This window comes from Lytechinus variegatus, chromosome 1 (assembly GCF_018143015.1).
Source record: "Lytechinus variegatus isolate NC3 chromosome 1, Lvar_3.0, whole genome shotgun sequence".
Taxonomy (NCBI): Eukaryota; Metazoa; Echinodermata; class Echinoidea; order Temnopleuroida; family Toxopneustidae; genus Lytechinus; species Lytechinus variegatus.
The window spans coordinates 73,440,392-73,449,149 of NC_054740.1; positions in this window are offsets into that span (position 1 = coordinate 73,440,392).

An 8,758-nucleotide genomic window follows, 5' to 3' on the forward strand; every position below is an offset into this window, starting at 1 on the left:
CCAGCCAGGATGTGTGCATATAACTGTTGTGTGAAATTAAGCGAAATTTTAAAATGTCATAACTTTCTTATTTTACATCCGATTTTGATGAAATTTTCAGTGTTTTGCTTATAGGATTTTTCTCTTTTTATTCATATCAACTTTTTGTTGGGGTGGACTTGTCCTTTAAAGCTCCAATTAAAATACTTTTATGATTTGATGGTATTCTTAAGTCCTGGAATTAAATTTGTTTTAAAAATCGTTTAGCTACCATTAGATCAGAACTTGAGTCGTGTAGTCGAGTTCATGCACTGCCAAGGAATTCCATTGATCAAAGTGAACCTTAATCAAATTTGTGATTCCACGATACCATTCTCCTTCTACTGACAAATTCAATGCCCATACGATTTGCGGCTGTCTAGCTGTGCTCAGGCGAGATTGCCAAGAATGTTGATTGCATTGCCGTTTTCAAACACCCAATTATCTATGTTGTTTAGTTTATTAGATGGCTGATTTCTAACATAGCTTTATTTTTAAGTTTGGACCGACCCAAACTATATCTTCCTTTCCTCTGTGATAATTTGAAATTAGAAAAGATTGATTTACAAAATATATCGAGGAATATGCTTTTATTCTTGCAAAAAATGTCATAAAATTGTTTAAACAAAAATGGAATAGTTTTCTGTTAATTTACCTAATTAAGAAATCAAATTATAATACCTAAATCACAAGTTATGCACATTTTTAGCGAAAACTATTTAGTTTTAAAACCGATTTAGAGTCCGTTATGTTTGTTTTTATTTTCTCTATTCAATTTCTGTCGTCGTAAGCTTGACCTTTAAGGTAGATATGGAAGACATAAATATCGCGGATATAGAAACATTCCATTGACTACATCCTTTGACAACATCTACGGGCTATTTATCGACACATTGAGTGGGTGATGCGGTCGGTATCCACCAAAGGTTGCTATGGCAACAAGACGCCTGAAGCATGCTCGTCAATTTGTCATGAAAGAGGGAGATTAAAAGGAACTGTACTATTAACTATTAAACATATTGCTACCTGTCTGTCTGCGATTCATCAAATTCACAACCCAATTATATACGTCTAACCGGAAACCACGAAAATAATTTGCCCTCTGACCCGGCTGCTTTGGTCCTATTTTCATCAGAAACACATGCGACTTAAATTTTATGATCTCCTGGGCTAAATGCAATAGAAGAGAAATGTAGAGCTTGCCTGAAGCAAACTTTCTTAGTGAAACCTCGTCATGTGGAGTTAGCTTGATGATTGTCTTTCTTGAAATGATGCGACCCCCCCCCCCCCCCCCGGCAAACTGCAGGGGTGGATCTGGGATTGACCAGACGGAGCACTTACATAAATGACAAACAGAATTAATAGACGGAGCCTAATTTAAAGATGTAAAAAAAAATAGGGGTCTAGAGCAAGGTTCGTTCGCCACCTCTCCCACCATCTCCATTCTTGTTTGCAGCACTCGGCAATATTTGATGTGTATTTCAAAAAATACGCGCGTGGCTCGTTTTGGGGTGTCACAAAATGAGAAAATTCACAAGAAAATGGGATATCAATCTGGAGTTTTATATTCATTCACGTCAGGAATTGTATCCCTTTTATTCATCTCGATCGGGGTCTCGATATAAATTTCCTTGATATGGGAAATGTTTCTTATGGATCACACTTGGGTGGTAACATCATGGATAATAGGGCCCATGGTAAAATTTACACATTGTTACTTTTATAAGAGAAAATATGAATAATGGTCAAGGGGCAGTTTCGAATACATGTGATGTGTCTGTGTATACCGATTGTAGTCGAGTTTCTTACTCACTCTTGGTCATAATTCTATTCACAGAACTCTTTAGACAATAGGCCTAGACCCCTCCCCCCCCCAAAAAAAAAAGGGTTAGGGAAATACTATTTGTTCTAGTTTATGGATAAAGCAATAAACGATTCAGAGTGAATCAAACACGGCAGGAATAATTCACCGCTTTCAAGGGGCGGTGACAGGGTATTTGATGGAGGGGAGGGGGGGGGGCAAGAACTCCTGAAAATGACGTCATTTGGGTATTTTCTTTCTTTCCTAAATTGAATAATTGGGGTCGTAAAGAGTTACTCCTGACCCAGGCATCACTTTTGGATAGCTTTCTTTCTACTTTATTCCATTTTGAATTATGTCCGTGGGAGAGGGTCGCCCTAGCTTCCCCCTACCTAATACGGACAAACTTGTCCCATTTCTGCCAATCCGAATACGGAAAGTCGTTGTGAATTCTCTTACACAATGACTCACATGCCCTCACCCTATGAAAGTTCCTTGTTTTGTACATTTAGGAAGGAACATGAAGATAAACTTTGTCAGATATGGGCGCGAAGGGTCAGCTCAATTACCTTACATGTATATTGTAATGTCTCCATGAAGACATGTATTTTTCCTTTATCTGTAGAAGAGCATTTTCAAAACATGTACATTTTATGCGCAATCTCTTCAAACGGTATGTTTAATGTTTCAGAGTATCTTGTGAAATGCTTGTGAAAATCTTCTTCCGCGAAAATTTGTTTTCAGGTCCACCTTTTCGAATACAGGTGAAGGAGCATAACAATTTCATTTAAATTCTTCCTAATAGCATATGTATTTGGGGCTTGGGATTCTCGACCCCCCCCCCCCCCAAAAAAAAAAAAAAAAAAAAATCCACGACGAAAAAGAATGAAAGTGTGATTAGCATTTTCTGAATGTTACGTCAAAATCTACTTTTAATAATAGATTTTCATATGATAAACTTTTTTTCGCTCGCTCGCGCCTATTACAGCCGTTGCCCCCACACGCTATTTGCTACCATCTCAATACATTTGGCTCACAGCGTCACTGATTACCAACTTGCATGTCGACCCTCAGAAAAACTAATATGGATGATTTTCAAAAGACAGCTGGATATTGTCACTCAATACACAAGAGTAAATCCTTCTTTGAATACACTATAAAAAATGTGAAGTCCTGATATTGACCTTTATAATGAAGCATATAACTTTGACGTTGACCGTGTTTTGTTGCCGTCTCCCTCTGTTCACAGCTTGCGACTAATTATCGGGAAATTAACAAGGAAAGGTGATTAAGCAAATTCTTGAACAACTAAGGTATACATTTTTTAAACATATCCTGAGAGCCCCCTCCCCCTCCATTCACTTGTTATCGATCACCATGCTTTCCTGAACTTCCATCATTATCACCGCTGTACTTTCGCTACCTCGTCAAGAACATTATTATCTATTGTTTTTAAATGGCTTTTATCAACAAATTATCCTTTATCCCTTTATCGGCAATAATAATGGACACAATTATCACTGATTTACTTTCACTACCTTGTCAATATCATTATCTGTTGGCAATCTTGCTTAAAGGGCAAGTCCATGAATAAAAAGAGAAAGATCCGGGGAATGATCCATCAAGCATAAAACTGAAAATGTCTTCAAAATCGGATGTAAAATAAGAAAGTTGTGACATTTAAGAGTTTCACTTAATTACACAAAATTATGCACATCCCGTTCGGTATGAAGATTTGGGAACTGATGACATTTCCCACTATTTATTTTGCATTTTATTATATGAAAGATGAAATATTATAATTTTGTCCTCATTGTCCCTTGAAACAAAGTTTCATCTTTCTCTAAACATGTTGAATTACCATGATTACAATTGTTTAACATTTTACGATTAAGTCGAGTTGGTCCATGAAGAAAATCTGTAAAAATTGGAATATTGTATTATTCAAAAAATAAAAAACAGTGAGTGAGGGACGTCATAGATTCTCTCATTTGTATGCAACTAAATTGTGCATATATACATGTCTGTTTTGTGAAAAACAAGCGAAACTTTAAAATGTCTTAACTTTCTTATTTTACATCGGATTTTGGTGGGATTTTCAGCGTTATGCCTGTTTTATTTTTCTCTATCGATTCAAATCAAGAATTTTCTTGGGTGGAACTGACCTTTAAAGTTTTTAATGACCACAGTGAAACTATTTATCGGTAATACAAGGGAGATGGAACTCTTACATAACGTTCACCGAGATAATGATTAAATCGTTCCTACTGTATCTGCAAGTTGCAAATGTAGGGCAGTTTATACAGAAGTGGGCCAAGTAAACGTGCAAAAAAATCCAACATTTAAGAGCGAGATTTTCTTATTTTAAAATGTATAATGGGGCTATTAATGTCAATTGTGGTACCAACCATGGGCAGAAATCCTAGGGGGATGCGTCCCCCCTACTCAAAATAGTAGGGGACACGCTATCAAATGTCCCCCTACTATTTTTGGTCTTTTAGGATTTGGACGAGATGACCTTACCTTTGGGTAGAAAACCCTTTTTTTTTGCTTGTCAAATTTTCCAGCACCTTGTCCCCCTACCTTTTTGGAGGAGATTTCCAACCCTGGTACCAACCAACTTAAAAATCCAAGGAAATGTGAATGAGAAGAATATTCTCGAAGTGAACTCGAGCATTTGGAGCAATTCATTCGTAAACTTTACTGTAAATCTAAAGCATCTTTAAATTCCTGAATGGAATACTCAGGACGCAGATCGGTACAAGAGAACATAACCCAGGATCGCTGCCCTGTAAATTACATGGCCTATATATATCGCGTGTGTTTCTTATTCTTTCTTTGTGGTCATTTTGGGCGTTTGGACGTTTTTTTTTAGGGGAGGAGTGGTTCAGCCCCAACCACCCCCCCCCCAAAGAAAAAAAAATCGTCGTTGCTAAGTCTCTTGTGTAATTTTCGATGGAAACTTTCCCTTTGAAATGAAGACACCAGTATAATGATCAAATGATCATGATGAGTTTATGTTACGTAACGAATGGAGGCAATTAATAACGATTAATTATACATATCATCTGTCATCCAACACGAAACAAATGGGCTTAAGATGTAGAACACTATTGAAGTGTGCTATCAAACCAGGAAATTCCTAACAATTCACTTTTCAAACTCTACATAATAAAGGATAAGATGAAATTATACCAGGGGAAAGCAGGATCTTCGAATAACAAGTGATTATTAATGATTTCAATATTTCATTTGATGTTTCCAAAATGTACCATTTCCTTCCCGGGGTTTCCACAGTTCAAGCTTCATTTGATACAATCTGCATACTTGAATAACAATAAACTTTTATGGCGATATTAGGTGAAACCGTAGCCTAAATTCGAATTATAAAGCTTACTTTTATCGAATACTGGGCTAAATAAGATTTCTTCCATTTTTCGTGGTTACATTTTTCAAACATGTAAAATGTATCAATTAATGCATTAAAATTCATATTTTTTTGTTTTTTCATATTCTTCTCATTTCACGTCTTAATTATTTTTGGCAAACTTTTGCAGCAGGATAAGAATGATTTTAAAGGTCAAGTCTACCCCAGGAAAATGTGGATTTGAATCAATAGAGAGGAATAAAACTAGCATAATGCTGAACATTTCATCAAAATCGGATGTAAACTTAAAAAGTTATGACATTTTAAAGTTTCGCTTATTTTTCACAAAACAGTTATATGCAAATCTCAATAACAAGCAAATAAGACAGTCGATGATGTCTCTCACTCATTATTTCTTGAATTATACAATATTTCATTTTTTACTTATTTGACAATAAAGGCGAACTTGACTGGAGCATATAGTAATGAAACGATTCTAATTCCGCATGTTCAGGGATGAGTTTATCTTTGTTTCAATTGACAATGAGGAGAAAATTAGAATATTTCATATAATAAAATACTAAAGAAATGGTGAGTGGGTAACGTCATCAGTTTCTTCATGCATCTGACTGTTTTGTGAAATTAAGCGAAACTTAAAAATTGCCATAACTTTCTTATTTTTTAATCTGATTTTGATGAAATTTGCATGTGTTATGCTTGTTGGATTTTTGTTGGGGGCATGGGCCGGCTGTGTCCTCCCCTGGATCCACCACTGACGCAGATCATGGAATAATGAATTGTTGTTCGGTGAAGTATGGAAGGATCCTGGTTGAATGAATGCAGCAATTTATTATTTACATCACCTATAATTACTCGTTATCTTAATCATGATCACGTACATTTCACTGACCTAAACTTACATCGTTATTTCATTTTACATCAGAGATAATAAAAAAGAAAAATAACAAATGAAGAAAGGACCTTTGTTTTTTTTTCTTGATATGGGACAGGGAGACACAAATATTTCTATTCATTTACATTTCTATTATCTTTGTCGATGAGGTTATGCATTCCAATAAAAATATTTACAACGGAAAGCTCCTGTTGAAAGTAAAGAAGACAGGAAATTCTTGTTTTTGTATGAAATCTTCATCCTTTCTTAACAGTCATTGTAAGGGAAGCGTAGGTTTTAAAATAGATTGATTTCCGACCATTAGCTCGGTATTGTAATAAAAGGTTGGGACCACAGTCTAGCCATCTTAACAATCAGAAACAATTCAAATACATTCCTTCATGTATACTTACATCTTCATTGAATTTTTAAAGCAAAATACCGAAAATTTCATCAAAATCCGATAACAAATAAAAAAGTTATTGAATTTTAAATTTCAGCAATATTTTGTGACAGTCATCATGAATATTCAGTAGGTGGGCTGATGATGTCATATCTCCACTTGTTCTTTTGTATTTTACTATATGAAATTAGGTTTATTCAATTTTTTTCCTCCAAGAACTAGAAAAATTGGATTGACAACTGATTTAGTGCATTAGATATTTATTGCTGCAACTTATTTCAATATAAGGGAGACATATTATTCACACAAGTATGAAATAATATGATTTTATGCAATAACATAAGAAAACGAAACGTGTAGATGTGACATCATCAGCCCACCTAATGAATATTTATAATGACCGTTTTCACAATATATTGCTAAATTTTAAAACTTTAATAACTTTATTATTTGTTATCCGATTTTGATTAATTTTCAGCATTTTGCTTAGTGAATTAGAAAGTTCTAACATTTTAAAGTTCCTTTTCATTTCACAAGACAGTTATGCACATCTCGGTCGGTATGCAGAACTGATGACATCTCTCACTCACTATTTCTTTTATGTGAACAAAAAAAAACAAATTCTCGTCATTGTCATGTGAAATGAAGTTTCATTCCTCCCTGAACACGTAGAATTCCATTATTTTAACATTTTGTGCTTCGGGCAAGGAGGTCCTAATCGTCAAATTCGTAAAAATTTAAATATTGTGTAATTCAAACAATAAAAAACAAAAGAAATAGTGAGTGAGTGACATCATCCACTCTCCCATTTGGATGTAACTGGCTCGTTCATATAACTATTTTGTTAAAAATAAGCAAAACTTCGAAATATCATAACTTTCTTATTTCCAATTTTGATGAAATTTTCAGCATTGTGCTTGTCTGATTTATCTCTATTGATTCAAATCAATATTTTTCTGAAGTGGACTTGACCTTTAATGAATTGTTTGCGGAAGATCTCCCACTATTAATGGTTTTGTCCCCCCCCCCTTATTTTATATTCTTTTCCCATATTTCCTTTTTTGACGCTGCAAATGAAGGGCGAAAGGGAGAAGCTGCCCCCCCCCCTCCCCGGATTCTGTTATGATGTACAATTTCAACTATTGTTAAGCCTATTCACCTTTTCTTACAATAATGAGGGAAGTGTACTGGACTTTATAGGCTCATACTTTGGATTGAAAAGGGCCCGGAAAAGGGAAAAGAAAGAAAATTCCAAATTTGCATGCCTCAATTTTGTTTAGACATGTGGAAGCACTTTGTGAAGACAAACTAACCCAAGGACCCCTTTGGTCATTCTTTATGTTGATCTTTTCGTGGACCTTTCCCTCTTAAGCGCGAAGTTCAGATTTCTATTTCATATTTTCTTAAGAGGTACAGAAAAACATAATAATGGCTTCACAAATGGACTGCAACGGTATCTAGGGTTTTTGTTCTTGTTGTTTGTTTAGGTTGATACCACAAGAAAGTATTGTTTTGGGATGACCATTGGTCCGATCACTGTCTTAACATGCTTAAGATTGGCCGGACAGAGTGGTGATGAAAGACGTTTGTCAGAGGAAGTAAGTGATGAGTGACCCGGTCAGCAATGGTCAACGGCCTCCCTGATGTCCGGAATGTCGCCAGCTGGGTAAAAGAAACCTTTTGTTAGAATACTAATGTACCGGCCTTCTAGACCTCATACTGGTTTCCTTCACTATACCCTGGACTGATATAATTTTAATTTTCTAGCACCGGTCAAACAGGAAGGGCGCAAAGCAGACGATTGCTAGGGTCAAGGGCATTTTCGCGCCTAGCAAAATGAACTACCCCTCCAAAACATGACTAAATTGTAAGGTAAGCTGGGAGGGGGCCCCAGATCGACGACAGAACAATAGTGCAACCGACCCTTCTTCTCCGTAAAAAAATTAACAAAGGTTGTGGAAAATGTGGTATTGATATTTCCCAGACAGGCCTGCAGATGGAAAATTTGAAATTTGTCACTTGGAAAAAAAGGGAAAAGCAAAATTGTTGGTATCAAATGAACTGATAAGTCGACTCAGAGCTACAGCAAAAATGTATCCCTGCAAATGCATATTGGTAAGACTTGCAGATAAAACCAATTCAGCACATTGATATGCTTTCGTTTTTCATGGGGCAGTCAATAATATCGTCGTTCACATAAAAATACTCATAGTTTCATTTGTCAAATAGTACCCTCTTCATTCTATCTACCCGTTTAACAGGATAAACTTTCTAACG